The 17251-nt window shown below is 29.6% G+C and overlaps 1 protein-coding gene and 1 long non-coding RNA gene across 2 annotated transcripts in view; one reads left to right on the top strand and one right to left on the bottom strand.

Moving 5' to 3' along the window:
* Nucleotides 1–8570, bottom strand: part of LOC132927884 (uncharacterized) — a 54570-nt gene extending 46000 nt beyond the window's left edge. The window contains exon 1 of the mRNA XM_060992461.1: nt 8058–8570. The gene's annotated coding sequence lies outside the window, so the exon portion shown is untranslated. The remainder of the gene's footprint in view (nt 1–8057) is intronic.
* Nucleotides 8571–8603: 33 nt separating this feature from the next.
* LOC132927886 (uncharacterized) lies at nt 8604–16903 on the top strand. Its single transcript, XR_009661879.1, has 2 exons — nt 8604–8739; nt 16619–16903. It is a non-coding gene; the product is annotated as an uncharacterized LOC132927886 (long non-coding RNA).
* The last annotated feature ends 348 nt before the right edge of the window (nt 16904–17251 follow it).

The raw sequence follows: 17251 nt of genomic DNA, 5'->3' as shown, positions 1-17251 counted from the left end.
TTATTGCACACGCACCGTCACGGCGGCAGTGTTGTACGTCTCGCACGACGACGGTGCAGTGTGTGTGTAATCGTATACGCCTGTGTACGCGAGACGCCCGCGTTATTATACGTATATGCACACCTGTGCAACGCGCGGTATGACAATAATTTAGGCGACAATAAAACTGCAACAACAACAACAATAATAATATGATGTATCGGTATAATATTTGTAATGACCGACCGCGAGTCGTCCCGCGGGCGGCGAAACTGCAGATTTATTTTATTGTCATCGTATACAATGGCGGTATACAGGTACCGCCGCCACAGATCATATGATGCCCATACACCGTGCCGCCCCCGTATGGTAATGAATACCCATCACCTATATAATACGACTGCTGCACCGGCGATTTGTGATCGGCAAGTACACACACGTCGTTGTGGGGGAGAGAAACGGACACACACACACAATGTATTATTATGCTGCTTTACTACAATACGGACACCCCGCCGCACCCTCCGCCGCAATGCAACGTTTGGCGGAAACTAAAATTGATCTCAGTTATAACGCGCGAGCACGTAGAATTGAAAAAAAAAACACATACCCACAATATATTATCTACCACACTAGCTCCTACAAGTTAGTCTCTTACAAGTGGCGGCGGACTCGTGACGATCGCCAAAATTCGTTTATTTACGATCGACCGTTACTACACAATAACTGAAATAAGTTTCTAAAATCTATGGAATTCGGTCCCTCGGAAACGTATGAAAAAAAAAAAATAACAGTTAGATAAAAACGACGTATGGATTACCAAAAAGCCATTATTATCCACTTTCTCCAGAGACGTACCTACATATAATATAATAAGAACAACGAGACACTGAGTTTCGGCGTTTTTATGGAGGATCACAAATGGACCGTTTTTCTCGGCAAAACGAACCTTTTTATCATTATATATTGTGTATAGCCGGATAGATGGTAATAAATAATCTGAAAAATATTTGTGTTCTTACACAATTAATGGAACACCCGAACATGTGCTATGTGAATCCTCGCATGTGGCGGCGTAACAAATTGAATATATATATTAAAAAAAAAAAAAAGGTTCCTGAGGTAGGTATACAGATTATAAGCGGGCTCAGTCGGGTGTTTAAGTCGTATCGTCTTGTATTTCTACGGTGCTTGTCTATCGCGAAACGAAAACTATAAGAAATTTTGAAAAATTACAACGGTTTACGATTTACGCCTCTTCTACCTAAAAAAGTTTTTTCATTATAAAATCAAAACTTCATCCGATAGTAACAACTAACAAGACACATTACCTCTAACCGATACTTTTACGTACAAATACGTGAATTTGAAGATTAGAATCTGGGTCGAAAAATATTTTTAATGCTCCCTAATAAATATGTATTATCGTACATGGCATCTGACTATCTGAGGGACGAAGTATTCAAGTAACAAGTATGCCACCACGCCCACATAATCGTATTATCAGCACTGTTCGTGCCATAATACCGAAACCCGAAAGAGATTTACTTAAACGGCCGACGCGTCAATTGGAAAGAACGTGTGTCACAATTGAATTTACCACAACGACGACACATGTCCATTATTACAATAATACTCATAATACTATACGTTTACCACCTCTATAATACAGCAAACTCTTATGAAAACATTTTCCACCAAAGCAAAAGACTGAGGCATTTCGCTCGTAATCGTTTTTCGGACGCACGTAGTAATGTTATTTCACCGAAACCGAGATAACAATAATGGTTATTACTTATTACTTATTATTATCCTCCTCAACAGTTCGATTGGCGGCAGCCCGTTTTCGTGTTCCTTCCATGTTGTTGTTTATTTTTGCCGTCCCCGGGCGGCGAGTTAACGCGTTTCAAAATAAAATACATCACGTACGATAGATACATAAAAAAATATTACAACGCTAGCATTCGCCGTCCGCCTTTGTTTATCCTACATACGCAACAATATTAAAATATTATATTATTATACCAGTTCGTTATTATAATTCTCAGAATTAATAATATCCATTATCATCTACTTTTCAGTTTTAGATGAAAAACGCCGTTTGTACAAGAGAGTACAACAAACATTTTTTTTTGCTATATTGTCGAGATGTTTTTTTTTTATCGATTCAAAAAACGATCCACCCGTAGCTCACAACGCGCACAACTAACTTTTAGAGCTCCGTTGCAGCTTTAATTCTATAGATGTTGTATAATAATGAGATCACGGCTCGTATGCTCATATTAAACACTCTTGAATCCTGACATCGACGATGACCGGGTCGCGCACAGCGTTTTCTTTAATTAATTAATTGTTCGTTATTATTCTCAATGAAGAAAGAATATTTTACCTAATAATTACGAATGCGTATTTTGTGATGTTATTCATATTTCGTATAAGACAAAAGAAAAAAAGATAAATATAAATCTAAAATCACTGCAGTGTACCACTGTACAGCTGCAGCTGGAATGAAGATTACCGGGAGAGAGATCGAGGAGATAAAGCATTATAATCATAACGAGATTTAAAACGGTTAACAATCGATAAGATAAGAATAAGTGTAAAATAATATTATATTGTATTATACATGTGAATAATATGTGGACTGTACGAACCCCAAAATGATCCGATACGCCCATTTATCAATCATATTGACGAAATGAAGTAAACTGTTTAGGTATACTTTATACTTTATAGTATTATTTGATATTGAATAATAATGAAAAAATTTTGTTTATTGAAATATTATAATTATTAATTGTTTGTTGCTATTTTACAATAATATTCCTACCAATAGAAATTGGGAGGGAGAGCGACCGGACACGGGTTTACGGCGAGGTTTAAAATTCCACCCCCACCGCCACTAATTGTATATTATTTTATACGTTTATAAATACGCGTACGTTTTGTATATCATACTACATTATTGTCGTGTGGAATTCGACGAAATGGTAACAACTATATAACATTATATTATGTACATTATTATTTACGCGAAGCTAATATTAACTGCCGGTCGACCGACCACTAGAAATAATAAATATACGGTCGAGATGTATACGCACCACGTACGTTCGACGTGTACTCCACATGTCCGACGATTGCCACAATAAGGGTTAAATTACTTCAGTCTTCGATATACAGCATTTCACTTTTAATCTCGAATGGCTGGTTATCTTAAACGGACGGATAAACCATAATGTTGTATACGTACGCACGTTTTCAATTCAAAAAGAAATAAAAATAATGGGAAAAAAATGCCACTCATTCGAAACACATGTGGTGTTTTCAAACTAGTATTTATACATTCTCTTTGAATGCATTTCATTTTCCTCCCGGTCAGTCAGGTCCCATATACTCATTTTTGACGTATACACACAAAATATGCATGACAACTGTATTAAATAATAATAATAATAATAATAATAAAACAGTCAAGAACGTTGTTTTCAGTCCTTTTGTGCGTCTCAGCTAGCCGGAAATACGCTGTATTATGCTTCAATATTATATCGTGTCTGGAAAAAATCGAAAACAACGCGTATTTCTGTGAAAGAATAAAATATGGCCAACCTTATACCTACGATTGGTTTCGTGTACTAGCATTTACGTATACTATTATGATTAACTGTCATTATAAAATATTATTATATAAGGGCATTGACTGATAAATAATGATTAATGAATATTCAATTGTAATGTTTAGACGTTTTGAGAAACATGACGTCTTAATATCGAGAATTCTGCTGAAAATATCAGTTTTTAATAAACCGAAATTATTAAATTAATATATAATTTATAATAATATGATATATATATATATATATATATATATAGGAGATGTTTTAATAGTAGGTACCTGCAATCGTTAAGATTTCTCGGAATACTATTTTAATATCTATTGCCACTGCGTAAAAGCATATTTGTTGAATAGTCGAGTTGTCGTCGAGGAACTGTATTGTATTACATTTTTTGAAGATTCACAGAACGACAAGAAAGTTTTGATATTTATTGAATATTTTTAGCGCGAAAAAACTCAATGGGATCGTAGACTTAACTATACAGAACTCAGAACATCCTTTGTTTGAAAACTATGGACAAACACTGGACAAATGTTATTAGATTATTGCAATAATAAAACAAAATTATAGTAAAATATTTTTTGATTTTATATTTTATTTTAACAAAATATCGAACACGAAATGGCTTTTTGTTATTTATATGCGCTTAATAAATTGTTCATAAAATTAAAATTCCTATGTCCAATATAACAACAATACTCCAAATATTATTATTTCTTTGTTACAGATGATCATATTGAAATGTTTTATTCTTGAACGAAGATACATACAAGCACAATAATAATATCTAGTTAAAATTCGGATTTTAGACAAAATAACGCAATATCCATAAAGTTATTAGTATTCTATTTGCTAATGTCATTAATATAATATTATGTAATCTCTTCGCGACACATTTTCATAAAACATTTTATTTTACGCTTCGGTTCACAAATGCGTTTTATCGACAACCCAATTACAGTTTTTGCATTTATTTTAAGACCCGCGATTTTTTGAACACGATGATTGGTATCGTAGTGTAACAAAAAAGGCACACATTTTCGGTTAGCGGTCAGAAACCCCATAGAGAGCGTGACACAAACAAAGGTCGATTGTAAACGCATAGTACGCCGCGAGAGAAACGAATTACACGACCTACCCAAAGTTGTTTTTTGTTGAGATTTGAAAATATTTTTTAAAGTGTTAATGTTTTAAAAACAATTAAGACAGAATGTTGTCGACTTTTTGTATCCTTACATTGAATAATTCATATCAGTATTTAATTTTCATTAAAAAAAAAAAATATGATGAAAAGTTCCTCAGAAATTGTTATTATTGATCATTGCAATTTTTAAAATATTTACTTGTTATAATTACAATAATAATGTAGGTATGATATACGTATAATATTATTATAATATAATATGTGCTGTCTCATTTTGCATTTTACAACACATCAAATTTGCGTTCAGTAGAACCTATTTTTTATTATTTGTCTTATTAACATTAGAATGGATTTTTCTATTATAAAAGTTTAATAAGGCGAGAATATTATCTGTGCTTAAGCGTTGGCTTTTTTTATGATATTTTTATTTGTATAAGCTAGATATAAGAATTTTTAACTCAATATTTACAATACTTTACTCATTCTGCTTAAAAATTGAAACATCGAAAAAAGCCAAAGCTTAAACACAGATTAAATTATTTTCATTCATTTTATTATAGAAAAATCCACTCCAATATGAAAACTAACAACACAAATTAAGTTCTACTGAACGCAAATTTGACATTTTGTATGTTTGTAATACGGAGATAACACATGCGGGTACATCGCCTTCTAAAGAAATTCAAATGAAACACAAGCTATCTATTCTATGAAGAGATTCAATCGAAACTTACTATACAGCGGAGCGTGTTTTCCTGACTGTTTCGGTATTTTACCGTAAAAGTACTGAAAGTAGATATTATTCATCTGAAAAGCTATAAGCCGATCAGATCAATAAAGTTGATTACAGCAACACTTACAGTTAGGACCGAATTATGATGAAATAGGAAGGAACACCACAGCATATGTAAAATGACCTATATTGTTGTGGACTTTCAATTTCACCAAGCGGTTATTTGTACTTTTTGTAGAGAAAAATATTAAATTAAATATTATTATTGGTGTGAAAATAGCAATTAGATATCAGTACAATCTATAACGTTTTAGACAATTGTCTGTTCTTGTATTATTCACTGTTTTTACTACACATATTAAATTAATTTTTTTTTAATTAGCATGAGACAACAAACTGTAAATCCGAGGAGTTTATAGACTCCGTAAAACCGAAGAGTATAAAATGATTGTATAATATCGATTATATAGGGTGCGCAGTAAGTTGTAACTTTCATAACAATAAACTATTGTGATATTTTTCGCGCATACGCTGTATAGAATATATTATCGAATTATAAATTGATGACAAGACTCGAAAATATGCACCGATAAATGACTTATATGAATACAAATTATTGTGTGTTAAATAACAACCGAATAAAAAGCAATAATAATTACAAACTATATTTCACAGATTAACACGGAGGTCGTTTTTGACGTATATTTTTCTTACCCGTGAGACTGTGCATGGTTGGACCTAAATATTTTTGAACGGTAAGTACGTACAAGTAATAATAATTAGCTACAATCAATAATAATAGTATCGTCACGATATTATTAAGTAGACGGTGGCGATGCGTGAGTGCGTGACGTAATCGAACTCGTGTGTGTGTACAGTGACTAAGTGAATGCGCAGTACGGACGAACGGTGCGTGAATGTTACAAACTTAAAAGTCATAAGTCAGGTACCTGTAACTACTAAAGTGTACAATAATGATAACAAATAATCAAAACGATAATATATGATAACAGCAATAATAAAAAACTGACGGAAAACAGAAGCGATGCGAAATCGTCTTGAATCGTATACGGCAACTCGTGATGGAAAAACGATTTAAAGAAAACAACAGCAATTATTGGATCCGATAGATCGGAAAACGCGACGCCCAGACGATCGCGAAAAACCATCGAATATACGACGACGATGACGTTAATACATTTCAAACGTGTTTTTTTGGCACACACAAATCGTGCACACGTTTATACCTACGCAACGTACGCGCATCGTGTGTTCCTCGTGCCTTTTTATCGGAGGAAAAATTGTTAAAATCGCTTAACGCACGTCCAAAAACAAACCGATTTCTGTGACGACGGACGTCACCGCCGCCGCCACTCACCACGGCCGGGCGGGCGCGTTTCGCGATCGAAATCTTACGACGACGGCAATAAATAAATATGAATATAATAATAATATTACGTGTTTCGACTTTATGCACAATGCACATTTTACTATATCGCGTCCGCAGCAATAATGTTGTGCACAGCAATAATAACGACGACGGCAATAAAAATAATAATAATATGTAACAACGATTTGTGCACGCGCAGAAAACGCGGGTGGCGGGTCAGTCGTGTTTTGATGTTTATTCCTACTCCGACTCCACCGGCACCCCCACCTCCCGTCCACTCCACGTCCACCTACTTTCCTCCGACGTTGCCAAATCGCATTACCATATGCGGCGCCACCGACGGCCGTCGTCGCGATTTTTACGACGTCGGCAACACCGCCGCGCTGACCATAATGATATTATATTATTATTATAAATATATACAATAATAAATAGTTCGAGCAAGTCCACTGCGCGATTGCACGACGGCGACGCGGCGGCACTACACTACGGCGGTGACGGCTGCGGCGGCGGCGGCCAGTCGGCGACGAGAGTTGTAGTAGTCGGGGCCGGCCCGACGGCGTTTCTCGGAAATGCCGCCAGACCCGTCATCGTCTCGCGCGCGCGTTCGCTCTCTTCCGCCGCAGCCGATCGCCAGCTCCAACGGCCTACAAAATCGTTCCCGACGACGACGAGTTTTGAAGAATCTCGAGGAGATTAAAAAAAAAAAAATCATTTTCCGGGCACGTCGGACGGCGATGATAGCAATATCTATCACGTGTCCGCGCGCATTAAGACTTATATATTTTAACAATAATTATTATTGTGCATCATGTCGTGTTGTGTAGTCGTATAGGTAGCGGCAAAATAATAATAATAATAATAATAATAATAATACACGTAACCCGTGCTCGACCTCCACTGCAGGAGGATAATCTGGCCGATCGAGGTAGTACACCGCGGAATAAATGAATAATACGATTTCGATATTGTAATATTATTATCGTAATAGATAACGCAATATTATAATAACATTATTATATTATATATAATATTATTACGACGGGCCGCTATGATACAGTTATAGCCGAGTACGCGCGCATAGCAAGTGCTCAGTACATCCTACTCGGCGGTATATACGCGTACAAGCATAGAATGATATTATATTATTATTATCGTCTGTGATATAACCTGTTAATAATGTGATAAACTCACCTGAAGATAATATCGTCTTCGTCGTCGTTAATTCGTTTCCGCTTCTTTGGCTTTACGGTTTGGCGGCAAACGATAATGTTCTCTGTAATTCCGCTCGATTCCGGTCGAGTGTAAACAATATAATATATTACTTTACAACGTCGCGATCCACAATCTCCAGTGTATAATGTTTTTTTATTTGTATTGTACCAGACAATTTATTATTGTATAACAGCTTAGTGGTTAGTTAATGAAATCGCTAATAGATAAATAAAAAACGAAGAAATTTAACGACTCCGGAGTAATGTCAAAAAAAAAAGCAAAACGGTTTAAATTAAATTATAAAAAATAAAAAAATAAATAATAAATATCAAATGGGTTTAAAAAAAAATTCAATGACAAGACGCATGGATTGGATAGACGAATGCGTAGGTAAGATTCTAGACACGACGACGATACGATGTAAATGTACTCATCGCGAGCCGAGGAAAAAAAACAAACCTAAACCACTACAGTTTAGTAAGACTGAACAAACGAAACTGTTGCACTTGCTCGGCAGTCGGCCGTAGTCGATGGATGGACGAAAAAAAAACCACCTGCTGCCGCCGTCGTCGCTGTCGCCGGTGCTGCTGCCGCGGTGGTGGGGGTTGTTTGCCGCCGCCGGGTGGAACGAGCCGTGCGGCGTGGTAGGGATGGCAAACAGGTGAGTGGTGGTCGACAGGTTGGGTGAGGAGATGCACGTTACGTGTATACATATATACAAACGTATATAATATATTGTATATAGGTAATATTATATTATGTTATGTTTACGTTTATGTGTACATATGCGTACGTGTGTACGTGTGTACGTGTCTGTGTGTGCGCGCGCGAACTACAACGCGCCCTCTACCGATCATACACGTATTAATGTTTAATATAATATTATCATTATAATATTATATTATTATGCAAAATGTATAAAATGTATATACTATATTAGAGATATAACAAATTATTATTGTATTAAATAGTTATTATATTATGGGCTCTCCTGAGCGTACCTACACTATTTATTATAATACCTACCCGGTACGGCTGTACCTACGGGTTGTAGTATATAGGAATTTCTGAGTGAGAAATGTTTTCATCCAATATAATGTGCTGCAACAATCGCGTAATGTATACGTTTAAAATTGGTGTTACTTTTATTTAGCTTTTTTAAATTCCCATAACCAGCTATAAACAATTAAAACCTATACTCGCAAGTATAGAATTTCATATTAAATGTTCAATGTTGTATAATAATAAATTGCAGTCTATCTTGTATGATGACGACATGCAGGATTTTTTTTAATCGTACGAATATGCAAAAATATTTAAAAAATCAATATGAAAATATATACATTTTTTTATGCTTTCATATTAATTATCCTACATGTGTATAGTGTGTGTACGATACTAAATGAATATTTAGTTTTAAAATATACCTATAGAGTATGACTGTACCTACATAAATTTCCTATTTTAAAACAATTTTACTCATTAATTTGTAGGTTTATAAGTTACTCGCAGTTTTTATCGTCCGTATAAATACTTGAATACTTGTAATTTTAGCCTATACAGGTAAACACTAAACGTACTTAATTAATTAAACATTTTTTACAATTTAAAAAGTTGAATGACATAATTATTAATTTCTACACAGACATTTAAAGTCCGTGAATGATTGATTTCATAAAAATTATAATATTTACAACTAGTGGCAGCTGTATACATTATTAAAAATTATATTTATCGCTGAAAATATTTCTGTATACCCACCCATCTCTTGGTTTTAAAGAACACCTTCTCTTGATATTTGACGTCAAGTATTAACAATTAATTAATACAATTATATAAATAATAATTGATATTTTTTAAATTATTAAGAACAGCATGACCACTAAATTTCGTATAATATGAATTGCAGTGGTAATACATTATACACCATTATAAAGCCGCACCACATATTAATAACTTAAAATTTTTTTAAAGATGTATTTAATTTTATGTGATCATTATATATAAGACAAAGAAATATACATATAGTTTAAAAACTGCAAATATTATAGGCTGTAGCTAGTTTTTAGATAACATTATATTAAAATAATTTAATTGTTGAGAATGTATTTATGTTATATTAAACTAACGTATCAATATTTTACAACAAAATTATAGTTAGGTATTTATCTTAATTAATCAATGGCAGAAATTAACAAACTAATGCTTTAATAATTTTAAAACATTTAATTTATTATTGATTAAGATTTCTAAAGTAATATTATGTACATTCAATAAATTAATGCAATATTATATACCTAATAACATTATGTTTCCGTGATGTTAAAATACTAATAATAATGTATAATTTGTTTGTTTTTTTATCTAGACTAAATATTTTTATACTTTCAAACATTTCATCAACCAGCAAACCACACATCCTATCACCAATTGTAAAAAAATATTTTATATACTATACCTATTTAATTTTTTAGTTTATTAATGTATTATTATTATATTTCAATTATATATCTTCGAAGAATATAATAATAATATGAGATGACTCATGAAGTAAGATAATATAATTATAATAAATAATATAATTGTATTTATAGAATTAAAAAGTAATTAATATCATTGCGTTGTTATGATGTTCTATTAGATAAAAAATAATTTATAAAATATGCATTTTTCAATAAAAAATTCAAAATACTTAACTACAATTTTGTAGAATAGTAAAAAAAATTAGTTATAGGTACCCATACAAAATATCAAAATACCGTTAACTTTTATTGTAAAATATAATTTACCTTGTACCTATAGACAATATATTTAAGCTAAAAAGAATAAATTACTACGTGCATTTATTCTCATAACCATAGGGATATCTGTTGATTTTCTATTTATTTAGTTCATATTTATATTTGAATGATTTCACTACACAATGGTTATCTACCTATTACTTAGAAAGATAAATAATAAAAACTGCCATTGAGTGCTTTTCGTCATTTAAAAAATAAAAATCTATAGTAACACGTATTAAAAAATATGTAATACTTTATACGCATATAGTTAAGAATTTGATATTTTACTATTATATAAATTTAAATAAAATGATAAATCATCAGATTCAAAAAAATAATTTTAAATTGAATTAGCTTTTACTACATAATTATATTTTAAATTCTCAAGTATTCCGTTATATATCTTACATATTATATTTAAAGTGTATACATATTTTTATGCCTTTTTATATATTTAGTTAATTTAAAAAAAGCTTGGCAAGTGGGTACCGATCTGGCCGATCTGCTGTACATTAGTTGTCGAGTGGATCACTATATAATATGGGTCTGTTAAATTTGAATTCGGTGATTTATTATTGTATACGAATAACGATTCTGAGCGAAGACCGTCTGGCAGAATGTCAGCCTTTATCACTAAGTATATTTTATGATATATTTATTGACATACCTAGCTATTAAAGTCATTTATTTTACTTTCAGTACTACGGAAGGTGGATATAATTTTTTCCGAAAATATTGCATTTATTAAATTATTAATATTTAATAATTACAATAATAGTATGTATTGTACCATATTATATAAACTTATATAACTAAAAATTTAATGTTTCTGTAAATAACTAATATAAAACAATAAAAATAGGTAAAATAGGTTCATTGTATAAATAGATATTATATCAACATCTATATAAATCAAAAATGTCATTGCGTATATAGAACATTTAAATTTGTAGGTAATGTATACGTTAAAACTACGAATAGAGTTTTTAAATTATAATAAAATAATTAACATCGTTATTTATCGTTTAACTAATTAATTTCAGCTATACTTGAACTTAAGATATCTATAAAAATTATAATTATATATTTACACATTTTTTAGATTTTGTGATTCTAAAATGAATAACTTATGCAAGATTTTGTATTACAATTTTAAACCTTAGATATATAAAACGAAAAGTTCTTATGAATTTCTAAGTACAAAATATTTTACAATTTTTTGTAATTTTAACAAATGTCGCCAAAATTTTAAATTCAAATGCACATCTTAAATAATTGTGCCAATAAAATTCTAATATTTTATTATAGATAAAAAATGCATCTTTACCGGGTGAATAATTTTTAACAAAATGTATAAAAAAAAAATTTTATTTGTCATGCATATAAACAGCTCAGAAAGAGTCGAAATCATTTTAAAATTTGACTGTGAATAGAAAATAATTATATAAATATTAGGTGAAATAATTATTTCTTATTTGTACTCGAGTTCACTAAAAAAACACAAAATGATTTTGTCAAAAATTAGTTTGTATAAAAATCTAATTTTTCCTTAGATTCTTTTTCCAATTTTAATACTGATATAAATATTTATTTAAATAATAATAGTACTAGAAATTTTAATTTTAACCTCTTTAAAGTATAAACTAAATCCAATTTTTTATTCAAAACCACTCTCAAAGTTGAAATTCGAAGCATTTTATCAATATACTTACCGTGTACACACATACACACACACACACACATCATTGTAAAACCAATACATTCATCGTTTCGCTAAAAATCTATAAATTGGGTTAAACAAAAAAAGAATATTTGGTTTTTGAAGCTTGAGTTATTATATAACTATTAACCTTATATTACAGATTATGTTTCAGATTATGTTTCAGATTATGGAAAACAATTGTACCTATATTTTAATATAATATAACCTAGGGGTGCCAGGTTTTGAAAATGTCATGGGGCCCACTATTTTATAAACACATGTACAGTTTTACCTAAATAATTACTAAACATTACTAATCGTTAAACAATTACTAAAATTTAGTTATTTGTTGTTTTGTATGTTATAACATTTCAATTTTAGGGGGCTGAGCTCCATCTTATCGAGCTCATGGTGGGCTGCAGCCTTCGAGTCCTCCTGTACTCGGCGCCCCTGATATAACCTAACCTAACCTATTTTAATATAATATAATCAATTGTAGTTACATATCATATTTTCGAAATAATCTACTCTTAATATATTTTTTATTTGAATATCGATGATAATTATTTTACATCCATTTTATAATAATAATATACCTAAACAGTAAATGATAATTAAAAATAAAGTAAGAACTATTGAAGTTTAGCTGTTAGTGTTTTTTCTCAGTTGAACTAATAAATAAAATATAATAAATAATAATAATAAACGGAGAATTCGCTCTGTAGTACTTATAAGTTGCGACTGTTTCGAGTGTATACTTCATCATCACAAATAATGAACTTATAGATTCAAATATAAATTATTTTACACAAAAAACAAATGGCTTATCGGCCTCTATACATGTCAATTTAATTTGTAATACATAAATGTCTCTATAGTATAGTATAGTAAAAGGCAAGTTGAGTTCATGACTGTATCTAATATTTTAATATACATTTTTTGGTGATGGTGGGAATCGAAACAGAAATTACAATGGTATCAACGAAAACTTTTATAATATTTTTACTAATGCCTAAATATTGAGTGTATTTTTTTTAAACGTATGTCTTAATTGAATTGTAATTAATAAACATGATAATCATTTTTGAGATTTTTTATGGAAATTTCAGTGTATGTGTATTTGTAGAGGGGGTGGGGGAAATTTAATTGCGTATAGAAAATAATATAATATTATAACATGTAAAAAACGAAAGTTTAAAGTGCCTATAAGAAATATTTTTTGAATTACTCATTAAAATTATTATTCAGATTTTTGTTAAAATTTGAACTTCAAATGTGTTTATGTTTATATAAAAAAAACTTTTACTTTATTTCTACCCTCTTACCTTCTAACGTTGTATTAAATTTTAAATTTCGATATTTTTTAACAAACAAAAATTGTACAAAAACTAAAAAAGTCAAAATTTCAATGTCTAGAAATAACACAAATATGGCACTTTTAAAAAAAAAAATTATATTGTGTTGGAAAATGATAATGTAAATATTTGGTAAAATATTGAAGTTTCTAATTTTTGGTATATTCCTTAATCGATTTTATCAAAAATTGGTGTTAATATATTCTAGTTTTTCGATGATTTTTGTAAGTTTTCTTAATTACTTATTAAGGAAAGCAATGAGACTTTCTTATATTTTGACTCAAATTATCTACTTGATAATAGTTTTCACCAGAAATCACTAAAGTTGTATAGATTGAAGAATTTTTCTCTTCCAAAACGTGATGAATGATGATAAACACGCACAATTACACAAACACATCATTACAAAACCAATACTTTTATCGTCAGTCCATAATCTAAAAAAAAAACACACATACACTTTGTAAAATCGATACATTTCGAATGAAGCAAGAATATAAATCACTTCAGAATCTAAAATACAGTTTATTTGTGTTAAATGATTTATACAATTTTTGTTGAATAGTAATATAAAAATTGTAATAGGAATTATCATCCTTAATATATTTGTACACTTGGGGTGTGGTCAATGGTTATGGAGTGAAGTTAAACGGGAAGAAGGTTGTGACTCCAATTTTTTTTTAGTATTTTAACAGGAATGATGGGAATTGATTTGTTGAAAATTTTCAAGCATTTAGTTAAAGTCATAATAATTGTATATTTTGAACAATAAATTATTTGAAAATTACTTTATTGACATTAAATTTTTTTTTTAGAATGATAACTTCAAATAAGATTTCGATATCTTAGCAAATATAAGATAATTCAAGATTAATTTGCTTATAAAAATTATCAATAATACATAATAATATATGTATATTATGTATTATAGATGTATATTTTAAAACTAAATGTGATTTATTCAACAATCAAATACACTGAAATTATCTTGTAAGCTATATCTTTAAAATATATGAAACCCATCATAATTTATCTATGTATATTAAAATTTGTAATTAAAAATCAGCACTTACAAATTCATAAAATAATTCTACTCAAAACATTAATACTGTATCTAACGTTGGTAATTAAATGCACCGTAATACATAATATTATGCGTTATAAAGATTACAATCCTAAAGGGCTATACCTATTACCTATTATGCTGAGTAAAATATAAAATTATTTCTTATATAATATCTATAGCGTATATTGTACATAGGTAATTAAAATAAAATATTATACTAGGCATATACGCTATACATAACATGCAGTTTATTTTATACTGTACAATTGGAGTTTTATTTATTATTTTATCTTGAAAGATGATAATTTATCACTGCCGTACCATTTAACAGTAATATAATTATACATTTTTTTCGTACTAAGAACTGAATGACACAATCACGAATATAGAGATTGATAATTAAATTCCCAAAGTTATTTTATTGTGTATTGAACCACACACATGTTTTAACAAGCTTATTTATATACATATAAAAGCGCAAGGTATACGAAACCATATATATAGTTAAATGCAACGTATATAATATAGTTGAGTAAAAAAAAAAATGTAAAATAAAAATATCATTGCACGAGTATAAAATTAAGTGTGTACTGTATAACATGCGTATTATAATACTACATACTATGTGAATCTATCATTCAATTATATTGAATAGTTTTCATTAAGGGTCTATACACAATTAATATGTATTATCATCAAAACTCAAAGGGATAGTATATGTTTATATAATATAAAATGTTGTGTATCTACAGCGGTATTATAGTCTTGGTATCTATATCTACTCAACGAAAGATTTAGGAATAAACTAACTTAACATTATTGATCCGTGGTTGTTACTACAACTTACAAGGCTTGGTTTGAATTCACTGTGTAAACTGTACCTACCGTTACCAAATAAATCAAAAGAGTAGAATTCAATTTGTAATCGTTAGATGGTTTTTTTTAGTATTGACTATGGAGATCCTATATTTTCAGAATTTCCTTATAGCGAAAACTTCACTGTATCGACTTAGCGGGGTTTGAGTAATTTTTCTATGCAGCACTTTTTTTTAAAAGAGCAGTTAATTTTAATGAATGATTAATTTAATTAATTTGCAATGATGTACGTGAGCTATTGTATCATATATATTTATAAGTAAAATATTCATAATGCCAAGATTTTTATGTAATTATTATTCGTAAAGTCGACATCAAATAATGTATATTTTATTTTATTGCAAAAATTAGTCTAGAAAAATAAGTTATTAAAATTATAAAAATGAATAATATTTTATATTGTATTTATTTTATTTTATATGTGTAAAAAAACTTGGATGTGTTTCAAATTGTAATTTATTTATTAGAAGTTTAAAGTTCTACCGACTAAAAAAAATTCTCAATTTGAGTATAAAATACAATGTTTATGTGAAATCTTAAAATATGTATATTATTGATATAATATCATCATAAATAAAGTTATATATTTAGTTGTATATTTTGTATTCTACAAAATATTATTGTCATAACAACCAAAAAATAAAATAATTTATTTTTATTAAATTAAATACTGAAAGTCTTAAGACTCTCTATTATTTGAAAAACGTTTGTATATTTTATCTTAGTCATATTTTATACTTAAATATTTTAAATTACAGATATTCAATTTCAAGATGCTAACGGTGGTGACCTTCATGTTGTAGGAGCTAAGCTCCGCGAGGGTCAGTGTTGACATACGATGAGGGAGTTGTGAGCGAAGACAGCAAGGGACAGATTCGAGCCCCAATGCGGCTGCCCCATATTATAATATAAATATATATGTAATAATAATAAGTACTTAAGTAAAAAAAAAATAATGGTTGTTATTATAAATTATAATTATTATTAAATATTTGTAAAAGAATTTACAAATCAATAAAAGTGTAATAGAAAAAATAGGTAAACACATATCTATATATTATCATCTATCATTCTCTCAGAGTTTCAAGTTTAAGTTATAGTATAATACTGGTAAAACTTCTGGTATTTATATGTTGAAGTAAGATACCTATTATAAATAATTAATTATTAAGACAATCCATATCATTCTCGATACCAATAAAAGTAAATATAGGTCAGCTAACTAACTAGGTATAAATAATCGGAACATATAGAAATTTTCAGTGAATATAGTTGCTTATTTTTTTCATCAATCCATGTACTACAATCAAGATGTACAAGTTTTAAATTATTTAATTAAACAAATCAGTAATCACTAAAAATAAATTATTTTAATGATATATAATTTATAT

Source organism: Rhopalosiphum padi, chromosome 3 (genome assembly GCF_020882245.1).
Source record: "Rhopalosiphum padi isolate XX-2018 chromosome 3, ASM2088224v1, whole genome shotgun sequence".
In the NCBI taxonomy this organism is placed as follows: domain Eukaryota; kingdom Metazoa; phylum Arthropoda; class Insecta; order Hemiptera; family Aphididae; genus Rhopalosiphum; species Rhopalosiphum padi.
This window is presented reverse-complemented; position numbering and strand designations above follow the sequence as displayed.